Source organism: Podarcis filfolensis (genome assembly GCF_964270895.1).
Source record: "Podarcis filfolensis genome assembly, chromosome: 16".
Lineage (NCBI taxonomy): Eukaryota > Metazoa > Chordata > Lepidosauria > Squamata > Lacertidae > Podarcis > Podarcis filfolensis.
In genome coordinates, this window is record NC_139620.1 from 21,500,212 (window position 1) to 21,514,609 (window position 14,398).

Here is a 14,398-nt window from a genome sequence, read left to right on the forward strand (position 1 = left end):
CAAGTTGAGTAATGAATTCTTCATACACACAGTGTGAGCTCACCCTGCTAGAGAGACAAGCGCATGAACACTGCACCCCTGTGCAAACCAGGAAGGCAGCCCAATCCCAAGAGTCAGTGGTAGAGCTCCCACCCTGTCACAAACCCTTTACTAAATGTTTTAGTACCACAGTCATCCTTCTGCTAAGAAGCAATTTCAATAATAAAGAAGATTTTCACTTTGGTTACAAGAGAGCAACAAAACATCTTAAAAACAGATCTAATCCTTATGTGTAAGCACTTAAATATGCTCAGGCATGGAGCATAAGAATGATGAACATTAACAAGCATTTTGCCACTACTGTGTCTGAACTTGAGCCTCTTTGGGGTAATAAGGCAAGAGCAGGTCAAACAATCATTCCTGACCCTATAAAAGCTTCTGGGTGAGGCTTGTTCCATGGGCTGATCTACAGGGGGACTCAGCTGCTGGGTTCTCTGGAATAAACTAGGAACTTTAGCCTTGCCCTTGCCCCACACCCCCACTTGGCACTGACAAGCCTTTGCGAGTGACTTACTACTGACCAGATTCCCTCACCTCCTGTCTAACTTGAAGCCATGAGCTGCAGCAAGCCTCTGCCCAGCCAACCTCTCCAAATATAGATGTGGGGGTGCTTCATGTACATCTATGTCATTTTAGAATGGCAATGATGAACAGCTTTTTGGTAAGGAGGAATAACTCCACTTTGTTTAAGAAGAAACTGAGCCAGGAGCTACTAAGCAGAAGACGACAAGTTTTGGGTCAGCCAGGGGTGGAGTAAGCAGGAGCAAAACATAGCCATGCTCCACCCACCTTCCCAATGACCCACTTCTGCATACACAGAGAGGAACTGGATAGCTCAGCTGGTAGAGCACAAGACTCTTAATCTTAAGGTTGTGGGTTCAAGTTCCACATTGGGCAAAAGAATCCTGTATTGCAGGGGGTTGGACTAGATGACCCTTGTGATCCCTTCCAACTCTACAATTCTACGATTCTATTACGTCTCAGGGAATATCACCTGACCTGGTGAATAGAAATGCACAACATCAATCACTGTGAATGGTAAAGAGTATGAGGGCTCTGGTTTGATCTTTTTAATCATGAGCTTAGAAGGCTGTTTTTTAAACTCATCCCTACTTAGATTTCAGTCATATGCAACCAGCCTCTTGGACAGAGACCACCAAAAAAAGGCATTTTAAAAGTCTATGACTGTTGACCCACAATGGCTGGCTTCCAACAATCATGGCTGATCACCCTGATCATACCATCAAGCAAGCAAAAGAATCTGGTGTCGTCAGTATATTGCGCATGAAGATTATTTCCTCTCTCCCTGCACCACAAGTGTGCACAGAGTCTTCCCTCAAAAGATGGGCAATAAGGAGGTGGTAGAGAATAGCCTTTCATAATCATATTTTAATCCTAAAACTAAGATGAGACACTTATATGACAAGAGGTTTCTGCAATAAGATGAGACACTTATGACAAGATTCTGTAATACTGTTGAATATTTATGCAACCCTCTTGAAACTATTGCTCCAACTGTAGAATTGACAGTATACAACCCCCAAACTCAAAGAAGTAGCCGCATGGTAGGGAATCAGGAGATGAGGTGGAGGCCTGACTCTAAGCTTGGGAATATTACATCTTCCTCTCTTTTTAAAAACAGCAATTAGGAGTACAATGGTTAAAAGGAAAGTACACGAGGAGACACATGTAGTACGTAGTCTACCAAATTGCTCACAGTAAGAATTACAACTGTTCTTACCCTCCAGTGTTCTGAAAGCATTGGGCATTTTTGCAATTTGCATTTTCTAAAAGTTAATATTTTATTCAAATTTAAATAACACATATTGGACTACTAATGTGCATGTAAGTTTATCCTTTCTGGTAAATTAGGGCAAAAATTGCTTCCAATCAAAACAGTTCCGGCTATGGGCCTGACTCAACCAGCTCTTCACCAACCTCCCTCCATAGGTTCTCAAGCAGCCAACAGCTATTTGCCAGTCACATGACTTCCATTTCCCTTCCTCTTCTACTCTCCCATCACAAGTCACTACCAGTTACACAAGTTCAGATACAGAAGCAACTAAAAGCCATCATGACCATCAGCTCACAGATGCTTCCTTCTTTAAAAAAAGAAGAAGGAAGAAACCTTTTACATTTCCTGAACTGAAGCACAGTCCTTATCACTTACATAACTGAAAAGGGAAAAACTAAAGAAACCACCTTCATGCTACCCAAATACTGTTCTGTAGCCACACACAGGAAGTGGTCTATACACATAAGAATTTTAAGGATTTTTATGTCATTCATGTAAACCTGTGCATAGCTTCTATCACTCTTCTTTCCCCATTATAGACAACTTCCTTCACACACACAAAAAGAGGCCTCTCAAGAAAGAAGGCATTAAAGTTAATTCAGCTCCAGTGTTCCAACACTAACCAATACCCTTCAGATTTCAATGCAATGGTAGCCACAGTTTTCAGTACTGAAACATACAATAGGGTCTTGGTGCACTTAAATGACACATGGACAATTCAGGATCTTTAGGAGCTATTCAGATATGCCTAGATTTGGAGAGAAGTTACTGAATTCTGCCAACACAATAAACATTGTTTAAATTAAAAATCTAGCATTTATATAGTACATTTCAGGATTTATAAGACACGTGCCATCTTTCAAACTAAGAAGCACTTCAAGCCTACCGAAAGAAAATTAAAGTAAACACAATGATTAGAAAGTACCTAAAAACACTGAACATTAGTCCGCACACACTCAAAACATCAGAACAGCAGCATAAAATTAATCCAGTTATAACCACAAATTCCTGGGAGAAAAGGAAACTGGTTAGCAATGGGATGCCTGCAAGTGGAAGGTGCATCTCAGGGTCAACAAATGAGAATCCCTTGCTGTGACATCCTCTGAGATCCTACCTTAGTAACAAAAAGCAAGGCTTCATTCAATGACATAAGACAGGGTGGTCCAATGAGCAGTCTGAGGGAAGCCCTTTTTTCTGGCAGCCCTCAGCAACATTTGACACCCTCTCCCAGCCCCATACCCTGCCAGAGCCTCACGCCACCTTCCTAAAGCCTGACACCTTGTTTAGCCAGCTTTGGGAGGGCAGCACAAGAGCTGAGGGTGGGGGCGTCAAATTTTGGCCTTGCTCCTCCTGCCCCCCGATGTGCAACACAGCAGTGTGCAGCCAACAGGTTCCATGTCAAAGTACCCTTGCGGCCCACTTTGTATGAAAAGTTGGGCCGTCATGACCTAAGAGCACAGGGAGGAACATATGTGCTAAAAAAAGGGCAGGTGTCTTGAAAGAACTGCTCAGATAAAGCAGGCAGTATTATCATTCCTATAGAGGGAGATGAGCCTGAAAGACAGGGTTTTCTTGTGGCCACCTAGTGACGAGCTCATGGGCAAGGTGAGAATAATTTGAGAAGAAAGAGACTTGGTAGTTCATACTCTCAGCTACCACAATGAGCCAGCTTTTAGCTCTTTTTAAAGGAACAGGATACTTGGTGTTTGTAATCTAGGACTTGTTAGAAACTGTAAGCTGTTGCAGTTGCGAGCATGCTGGAAAACTGTACCCTACTGTGCCAGATGAAATGTCTCTGTGCTTCTCATACGCTAGCTAAGAACAAATGATTATAAATCTATAGATGAAATGCTGGCTGTGCCGCTGCAATGAAGAAACGAAGTGATGCAAAGAGTAACTTCATGGGTACATCTACCTGCACGTTTTCTAATCAAGCTTTGACATAATCAACCATACACATAACTGTAACTCAGCGCTTCTGCATTATCAGTAGACTACCCATTTAAAGACGCTACACTACTTAAGAGTTGCTGCAAAGTAGGCAGTCATTTCATAAATGGGGAAACATAGGAAAGTTCTTCCCAGTCACTGTTCTGCCTTTCGCAGCTCATTACGAGATCCTGCAACCCAGTCTAGTTTGGGCAAATTGCACCCATTTGTCTAGATAACTTGTCAATTCCATCAGCTAATTTCTTTTTAAATAGAAGGAAAGTTCAGCCACTACACAATCCAATATCAAACACCCACTCCCCTGCTATTTGGGGGCAGCACCCATGCAGCTAATTTATTAGAAGACTAAGTAAAAATGCATGGGTATTTTGGAAAATAATAACACCTGCAATTTATAACAGCAATATATGGCAAACCAAAAGCTAAGGTGAAGCCCAATGAAAGTTGGGTCAGCATAACCATTGCTATACTTTGAGAAGTTCTTGAAGGACTGTAACGCTGGCTCTAACTACTGCTCACTTCCACTTGCACAAAGCCACAAGCAGAGAGCTCTTTGACATCTTCCTCCCCAATTCAAGAGCAAAACTTTGGCAGAGTTCATTTCTTAGTGCCCAATTGCTCTACTCACTCCTTTTTCATTGGATTTTGGCACAGGATCGAGCAGCTGAAGTACAAAAGACACTCTGTCACCGGCTGCATTCACATGTGAAAATAAGCCATAGTTAGTGGATGACTGTGTAAATGGTTCCCACTGTAGTCCTCCTCTAGCGAGACCAACTATGACCCTGGCTTGCCATTAAATTCTTACATGGGGGGGGGGCTATGGTTTGCTGCAAACAAACCACAGTGTGAAGCTAAAGTTTGTTCTTGGTTTTCCCATCATAGTTTGTTTTAGCAAAACAAGTCACAAGCTCATGGTTAGCTGTTCCCACTTGCAAGATAGAGAAGGAGAAATGTGGTAGCAATCTCTGCATTCCTGATATACCGTTAACCATGGATTACTGAACAGCTGGCACTTGGACTTAAGAAGCATTTTGCCTACATTGTATGTAGACATCTAAGGAACATGCATTTATTAATTGCCCTTCCTTTAGAAGGAGTCCAGGGCAATTTTCAACAAAGGTAAAAACATAAGGCCACAGGGATTGTTACTATTAGGAAAGAGGAGTTTAAAATGTTATTTGCTTGTGTAAACAGTGGCAGAAGTGGCCAAAGTGAGTAATGAAAGGGGGATTCTTACACGCTATGCCAAGGACCAAATAGGAAGCCTCAGGAGGTCAGATTGCAACTCCCCCAAGCTGCCATTTTTTTATCCTCACTATACTATTTCATCAAGGCTTTGTCACAGAAATAGTTTTGACAGTTAAAGCAAAAAAAAAAAAAGTTATCTACAGGAATCCCAGTTTTGCTGTCGTCTACATGCAACCACATTCCTTCCACTGCAAATCATGGAAGACTAAACACAAGTTGTTATACAACCAATGACTATGGATCACTAGCAAACTATTCCAGGATCAAAAGGGAGGGGGGAACCTAAGAAATAAATAGTTATATCCAAGATTAAGTGATCAAAGTACACAGCACTAAGAAAAGGAGGAAGTGCAAGCAACAAAGCAGGATGGCCGAAGAGCCATACACAGAATTATTTGAACAAAAATGTGCACAGCTGAAATAGAGCCTCACTAATACAGACACAGGGAAATGACCACAGAGTTAGTTCTAGAATAATCTGCCTTCTTATGAAATGAAGCCAATATAGAAAAGTAAATACATAGGATTAAAGTCCTGATGCTTGAATTACTTGTCATACTTCTAATGCATCACAGAACAGGTACTTTGTAATAGAATACAGGCTACAAGGGATGGGAGTAGCATGTAAATAAACAAGCCCTACTTTCCTTCTGCAAGAGCATTTCTAGGTCTACGTTTAAAGAGATGAGCATGGTACTTAGTAAAGCTGCAATATAAATGGATTTACCTTCAACCCATCGGAAACTCGCTGCATTACCACTTTTACCTCCAGGCTAAAGTTAAGCTATGACATGAAAACTGCTCTCACGGCCAAAGCTTTTAAAACAAACTACATACCCATCTCTCACTGACCACCACTATCCCAGCCTTTGCTTTACTGCCAATACCTTCTCTCCCCGTAGAGCACCAGTTCCCTGCAACTGAGCACAACTTCTTTCACTCCCTAACTCTCTACACACAGTGTCACTGCTGCCCCTCCTTCATCCTTCTTATCCAAACTTCACAGTGTCATTCCACGCCCACAAGTATAAGTAGTTTACATCTTTACCTAATGTTATACTCCAAGTTAGCTATGTAACGTGGGCGTTTTGATGTTGACTACATATCCATTTGCTCCTGCAACCTTTCACAGCTGATTCACAGGATCCAAGATGCCATCTAACACAAACATACCTTAAACAGGCTTGTTGCATACTCTTGTACAGCTTTCCACCTCTCTCCAAGCTGTTACTCCCGCTTGGCTGCTCCCTCACACTTCCCCCCCCCCCAATTATTTCCTCTCATCTGCACCCCACACCGAGTTGCCACACTCATATTGTTGCTGCCACAGCTACATCTACCCTCAAACTATTTTTGGGCTCCCTTCACATCTGACACTACTCCACCCATCCCGGACTCCTCACATTTCACTCCCTCTTCTCAAGCTATTCAACACTCTTGGTTTCTTCACCCGTTCTTGCACTGGGGGTTGCCCCCTTAACCAACCCTTCTCTTTTGCACTGAGGACCCCTCATAATTGGCTGGCTCACTGTTGAAGGAAGGCATACATATTGTTCACTCTCCTAAGTTGCCCTCCTCCCTTCTTTTGCTTTTCTTCAAGCAAGGTCCAAGCATACCCACCCCCGGTAGCTTCCATAACCTGCACCGATAGGAAACTCCCCCCCCCCCTCTGCACCATACCCTCACTTCAAAAGGCCTTCATTTGATTTCTTGGCACTTGTCTCCTTACCTCTGCCTCTCCTCAACTCCTTCTTCCACCTCATGCCCTTCTCATCTGACACTGCTACCAGGGAGAAAGTGGAAGAGAGTCCCCACATCTACCCCAGGGCAGGGTTTCCCAAACTTGTGTCTCCAGCTGTTTTTGGATTACAATTCCCATCATCCCTGACCACTGGTCCTGCTATCTAGGGATGATGGGAGTTGGGTCTCCAGCTGTTTGTGGACTACAAGTTTGGGAAACTCTGCTCTAGGGACATAGGAAGCTGCCTTATGGAGTCTGGCCATCAGTCCACCTGGCTCAGTAGTGTCCACACTGGCTGACAGCAGCTCTCCAGGGCTTTGAGCAGTGACCCTTTCCCAGCCCAACCTGGAGATGCTGGGGCTTGAACCTGAAACCTTCTGCATGTGAAGTATGTGCTCTATCACTGAGCCAGCCCTCATTCCCCTACAGGTTTCCCTTTCACCTGACATTACCTCTGTTCCTACAGCATTAAGGAGGACTTCTGTCTGGCACACTCCCCTCCAAATTCTTTAACCCTTTCATCCCACCTGCAGTTCCACCTCACATACGTACCCATCCATTTTTCATCCCTTTCTCTCTTCTCTTCAACTTCCTTCCTCATCAGTGTACTCCCTTCAATCAGACAGACTCCTCTTTGCATTGCGGTGGGGAATTCTTCACATCTACCTCCCTATCCTTAGGCTACTCCCCATATTCTTCCAACCTGCATCTCCTCTCAACCTCCCAACAGATTCCTCTATCATCCGACATTTTCTCACCCTACTGTATTGGGGGAAGATTCCTTTCATTATTATTATTTTTTAAATCATACTTATATTTCAAATTATTTCTGAGCCACCTTTCAAGTAGTCTTCCCAAGGACAGCTGACCTTAGTGACCTTCTCTATGACAGCTGCAAAATTGTGGAATTCCCTCCCCACAGAGGTGCATCTGGTTTCTTCACTATACCGTACAACTATCAATGAAGGCTGATGGCACACTTCTCTGTGCTGGCATTTGACACCTGAGATGTGTGTTTACAGGTCCCACTCTATTCCTGTGACTATATTCCGTTTTAACTATTTGAATTGTAAATAGTTGTAACCCACCCTGTAACCTGTTGGTGAAGGGTAGGCAACAAATTTAACAATAATGTGGAGGATGTTGTTTCTCCTCCAGACTCTTTCCTTCTCTTAGTACTCTCTCACCCCAAAACTTGTTTTCCCCACCATTATCTCCCTCCCAGTCACACAATTCCTCCTCTCTTCTCCCTCCCTCTCAAGTGACACTTTCCTTTTCAGCTGATGGTGTTCACATATGCTCCCTTCTTCCCTCTAACTACTCACACCACCACCTGGTGTCCCACCCCACTTATGACCTGCACCAGTGGTTTTTATTCGGGGGGGGGTACAAGGGTATGTAGCACCAGCACCTTTTTTCTAAAAGAAAAACACTGGTTAAAAGTGTGGCACTTAATGTAACTTCATGGTGAGTACTGGCACCTCTTTTTCTAAAAGAAAAGCACTGACCCCCAACCCATGTCTCTCTCTGCCTTCCTCCAACTTGTTCCTTTTGCACTCTCCCTCTTGATCTCATCTCCTAACTCCCAATAGTGTGTGTCTGTCCCTCCTGCCTTTGCAGCCTTCCTCTCTCCAATGTTTCCGTCCAGCTAGCCTGCTTTCCCCTCCAATTGCTCATAAATCCAGCAAAGTCCAGGGTTCTCACCCCACATACACCCTGCCATTTCTCTCTCCCTCTTTTGAGTTTCCCAACTTATTCTCCCACCAGTATGTCCCCTGTGCCTCTCTGCCTTCGCCATCCTAGCACCCCACCCTGCCCTCACATCATTTGCCCCGTTAACCCCCCTCCCCAAAGTCCTAGGGTCCCACCCCGCACATACCCTTCCCCATTTCTCCTTCTCAACTCCCCCACCAAATGTTCCCCTTATTCTCCCACCCCTCACGCATAACTTCCCCCATTTAAGTCTCTGGCTATCGGCCTCCACTTCCTTCCCGTCTTCTCACTTGCCATCTTCCCTCTGGCCCTCTTCCCCCTACCATCGCCCTCCCACCCTCCACACACCCCACACCAGGGGGGACAACCTGAATAGAATATTGGCGGGGGGGGGGAGGCGGGTAATCCCTGCCCTGCATAATTGATCACAGGACATGGCACACGCACACCATTTGAATGGCAATGCCCATCAAGTTGGGGGGGGGGGCTCAAATATTTTAGCGGTGTGTGTGTGTGGAAAGTGACCTCAGACCCTAGCAGTTGGCTCCTATGCAAAATTCATCCTGGAGTCCCACCCCATATATCCTTTCCCTCCAGCTGCTCTCCAACCCCTCTTTATTGGAGAAAGGAATAATAATAATAACAACAACAACAACGACAGCAACAGACAGGGAGGGACCACAGGACTTTTTTGCGCCCGCTTTTTCCACCTGACACTTCTCCCCCCCCATCTCCGTCGCTTCCCCCTCCCTCCACGTCGTTTCTCCACAGCTGCCTCCTTTCCCTCCCGAAGCGCTTCTTTTCTAAACTCCCCTCAGAGTCCGGTTCTCCGCTGCTACTGCTGCTTTCACTTCCACCCCCTCGGAAGACTTTCCTCCCCGATAATGGGGGGGGGGGGGAGAAAGAGGTGCGGGGTCCCTTCCCCCATTCCTCGGGGGGAGCGCTTCTCCTCCCCCTCAGCTTCTTCTCCACGCCCGACTCTCTTCCTCGCCCCCTCAGGCTTCTTCCCCGCCCGCTGCCACCGACGCCTGAGGGGAAATAAGCAGCTCTCCCCGGTCAAGAGAGCCCGACTCCTCCGGACGCGAAAAAGTTCTTCGGCGCCCTCCGGCCCCGGCAACCCCCGCTGAGCCAACCCCAGCCTGAGCGGGTGGGGAGAAAGGGACGGGGCGACCGGCGCGCTTCAACCCACCTCGCTCGGCTCCTGCTGCCGCCGCTGCCGTCACCGCTTCTCCGCCTGAGGTGCGGTTCCTGCTCCTCTCGTCAGGCGCGGCCAACCGCGTTCGATCGCCTCGGCGCTCGGCTACGCAGCCTGGCCGACCTCGGGGTGAGCCTGGCCTCGTCGCCTTCGCAGTCGTCGGGCTCGCGTCGTCGGCCGTCGGCTCGTTCGGCCTACCCTGTTCGTGGGGGCGGGGAAGGGGGAGGAGCAGGGCCGGCGGAGGGCCAATGAGGATCTGGAACGGACTTCCGCATTCCAGTAGAGGGGAATGGAGAGTTCTTTCCCGTGGGCCGGGCAATAGCGGTTGGTTGCGTTTGAGAGGAGGCCGAGGATGGGCTGGGAAGAATTGAACTGGTTTAGGATTTATTTATTATATACTGTGTGTGTGTGTGTGTGTATATGTGTGTGTGTGTGTGTATACATATATATATATATATACACACACATATATACACACACACACACACACACACACACACTGTATATCCATCCCACGTTTCCTCTCAAGGATTATGGTTACCAGATTTTTTTCAATGAATCCAGTGACCCTTTTTTTTTTAAGCTGAGTAGCAACAGGGATGTGGGTGGCGCTGTGGGTTAAACCACAGAGCCTAGGACTTGCCGATCAGAAGGTCAGCGGTTCGAATTCCCGCAATGGGGTGAGCTCCCGTTGCTTGGTCCCTGCTCCTGCCAACCTAGCAGTTCGAAAGCATGTCAAAGTGCAAGTAGATAAGTAGGTACCACTCTGGCGGGAAGGTAAATGGCATTTCCGTGCGCTGCTCTGGTTCGCCAGAAGCAGCTTAGTCATGCTGGCCACATGACCTGGAAGCTGTACACCGGCACCCTCGGCCAATAAAGCAAGATGAGCGCCACAACCCCCGAGTCGGTCACGACTGGAGCTAATGGTCAGGGGCCCCTTTACCTTTACCTAGCAACAGGGAGTTTGTAGTGGGGATGGTGAGGCCTCTGGGTCCAAGCACACATGCATATTATATAAAGGTGCAAAGCCCTTCTTTCACACCCTGTGAAACATAAATGCTCTGAGATTTTAAAAATGGGCAACGGCGCGCCAGCGACTCCCGAGCCTCCCCCATCTCCTGCCCCCTTCCCCCTTTGTTTTGACTGATGGGGGAGGCTTGGGAGTTGCTGGCTCTGGGCTGCTGAGCCTGCAGCCGCCATGTTTCCCGGAGACAGATTTGCAAATCTAGGTACATTCCGGGGATGGAATTTGTCTGGGAACAGATTTGCAAATCCGGGGACTGTCCCCGGGAACGGGATGTCTAGTAACCCACTCAAAGTGGTGTGCATGGTTATTCCCCGACTTATTTTATCCTCACAACAGCCCCATGAGGTAAGCTAGGGCAAAAGCTAGTGATTGGCCCAAGGTCACCCAGTGAGTTTCATGGCTGAGTGGGATTTGAAACCTGTCCTCCCAGGTTTTAGTCCAACACTTTAACCACTACACCACACTGGCTCTAATTAAATACTGACACTGTAGGCTGCAAACCACCTAAGACTTATGCATCACTTTTCACTACTCTTAAAAGTTCCCTGCAAACTTGCTGTAAGGTTTTCTTCTTGCAATAAAATGATAAAGATATAGGAAATAATATAAATAAATAGTTCCTGGGATAGAAGAAGATAAACTGCATGTATTTTTTTGTAACCAGTGTGTTAGCTCTTCAGAATGTGACTTAACTCTAGCTTCCTGTCTGAGCATAGCCACTTTGCTGAATACTACTTTTCTTCTTCTTCTTCTTCTTCGTCTTCCTCTTCTTCTTCTTCTTCTTTTCTTCTTCTTCTTCTCCTCCTCCTCCTCCCACCCATCTGGCTGGGTTTCCCTGCCCACTCTGGGTAGCTTCCAGCAAAATATAGAATGGGGTCCTGTGTTTATACTAAAATATCAGTTTTGCAACAGTAGTATCTTGCAAATTCAGCTAAAATGGGTATATTTCTAAATGTGGAAGTACATATATATTATACACACACACATACACACAAACATGTAGTCAAAGCAGCTTGTACGTTTTGTTTAAGAAACACTGAAAAAACACATTAATAAGATATTAACTGGAAAGCCCCCTGGATTTCTTAAAACATAAGCTGTTATACTGAGTCAGATCATTGATCCTTCTCACTCCATATTGTCTTCTACACTGACTGGCAGAAGACAATATGGAACAAGATGGACCAAAGAGTATAGGAGAGTTCTCCTGTGCTTGGGTCCTGCTTGCAGGTTTGTTATAGAAATATGGCTGGCCACTGTGAGAACAGGGTGCTACACTAGATGGTAAAGGTAAAAAAAAATGTAGTATAAACACTGACAACTAGGAAACGCTGCCCTGTGAGCGCTACAGTTGGAGAACAGCTTTTACCAAAGGTGTCATGGGCTTTGAAGACACTCAAACTCAGGACGCAAGGGAGAAACATGCTAAGAGGAAGGCACGCTTGGCTAATCCACACCGTGACCAGCTCCCGCCCAGAAACCAATGTTCCCACTGTGGAAAGACACGTGGATCCAGAATTGGCCTCCACAGCCACTTACGGACTCATTGTTAAAACCGTGTTTATGGAAGACAATTTTACTCGGCTACGAGTGATCGCCGAAGAAGAACACTAGATGGGCCATTGGCCTGATCCAGCATGTTTTCATGTCCTAGGTGCAATCTCTAGCATCTTCAGGTAGCGCTGGGGAATGTCCCCTGCCTGCAACCCAGCAATCTGTTCTCACAGCGGCCAACAAGATGCCTGTAGGAAACCTGCAAGCAGGGTCCAAACACAAAAGCATGCTCCTCTCCTGTGATTTATAGAAATTGGCTTTCAAAAGAATTCCTGCCACCAACTCTGGAACTAGAGCATAGCTGTCATGGCTAGTAGGCATTGAGAGCCTTCTGCTTAAAATTCAAATCCTGTTTTAAAGCTGTCCAAGTTAATGGTCATCACATCACAGCCTCCTGTGGGAGCAAGTTCCACCATTTAACTGAAGTACTTTATTGGTCTTGAATCTTCCAGCATTCAGCTTCATAAGATGTCCATGGATTCTAGTGCTATGAGAGCCACTTTCTCCATGCCATGCATAATTTTATAAACTTGTATCATGTCCCAACAGACCTTCTGCATGCACAGCATATGCTCTGCATCAGAGGTTCTTAAGAAAAGAAAGAGCAAGAAATAACTTCTGCCACTAGGACAGGCACACCTGTTCACCATGGTCCTGGAATATATGTCAACGTCCAATAGCAGGTGTTTCTTCAAAGTCTCAGATAGTGCTCTGTGGCAGAGACAACACAAAGGATGACATTTTAAATGCCCTCCTCCCCCACCTCTCCCTGTTGTGTTTGCCACCAAACCACCTCCTGTTGAGGACCTCTAGTACAAGGGCATTGGATGATGAGCTAGAACTTGCTGAACCTGTGATGGAGGCAAGATTTCCTTTGCTACCAGTTGCTTCCTGCAGCTCCTATTGTATACATGTACATATAAATATAACACAGTAGTAATAATAATATTTATACCCCACCCATCACCCAGTAGTGATGTATGGAAGTGAGAGCTGGACCATAAAGAAGGCTGATCGTCGAAGAATTGATGCTTTTGAATTATGGTGCTGGAGGAGACTCTCGAGAGTCCCATGGACTGCAAGATGATCAAACCTATCCATTCTTAAGGAAATCAGCCCTGAGTGCTCACTGGAAGGATAGATCGTGAAGCTGAGGCTCCAATACTTGGCCACCTCATGAGAAGAGAAGACTCCCTGGAAAAGACCCTGATGTTGGGAAAGATGGAGGGCACAAGGAGAAGGGGACGACAGAGGACGAGATGGTTGGATAGTGTCTTCGAAGCTACAAACATGAGTCTGACCAAACTGCGGGAGGCAGTGGAAGACAGAAGTGCCTGGCGTGCTCTGGTCCATGGGGTCACGAAGAGTCGGACATGACTAAATGACTAAACGACAACAACAACAACCCCACCCATCTCACTGGGTTGTAAGCAAGCTTCTGCATCCAACAGAACACTACATCAGATTGGGTACTGAGAAAAACTAGATGGTGGGAGGTGAGAAAAAAGCTGGCTTGAAGCCATAATGTTTGCATTGGTCAAAAAATATAATTTTTGTTGCATCGTTTCGAAAGGGGAAAAGCTATGGGGTTGTCAGGAAGAGTGCCTGCACTTCAGAGTCTACTACTGACCCAGTAGTTATTTGTGGCAATTATTATCCAGCCCTTAAAGAGGCTGCCAGAGCAATTCACAAAAATAAAAACTAACAAAAAAGAGAAAAAGGCCCACAGTCTAAAAAGACAGTAGCACACAAGAAATAAAGGGATGGGAGGGAGGAGGAAAAAGCAAGTTCAACCACCTGCCCTTAAAATACGCACATATATTAGGCTTGCCATAAGTCAGAAAAATTCCTGACATGTTTTGGTTTTGGGGTGCAAAAATTGCACCTAAAAGAATTGGCAGAAAACCTGGACGTATAGCAACGCGATGGAAAAAGCACCCAAAAGCTTAAAATCACTATTTTGGGGGGAGGTATCCCCAAAAAAGCTCAACCATTTGGGCTCCAAGAAAAAAAGCTCAACAACTTTGCACGTGTCAAGAATTTTACTTTTTTGAAATATGGCAACCCTGACATACATGGATCTACACACACATCCTTTTAAAAGCAGTCCCTTTAAGAGAGTCCCTGCGGAGA

The 14,398-nt window shown here is 45.8% G+C and overlaps 1 protein-coding gene across 3 annotated transcripts in view; it reads right to left on the reverse strand.

Annotated features, from left to right (window-relative positions):
- TAOK3 (TAO kinase 3) overlaps positions 1–9,818 on the reverse strand; it is a 121,321-nt gene extending 111,503 nt beyond the window's left edge. For 2 of the 3 annotated variants that reach the window (XM_083589952.1, XM_083589950.1), the window contains exon 1: positions 9,679–9,818. The gene's annotated coding sequence lies outside the window, so the exon portion shown is untranslated. The remainder of the gene's footprint in view (positions 1–9,678) is intronic. The other variant, XM_083589953.1, reaches the window with a different exon arrangement.
- Between the last annotated feature and the right edge of the window lie 4,580 nt (positions 9,819–14,398).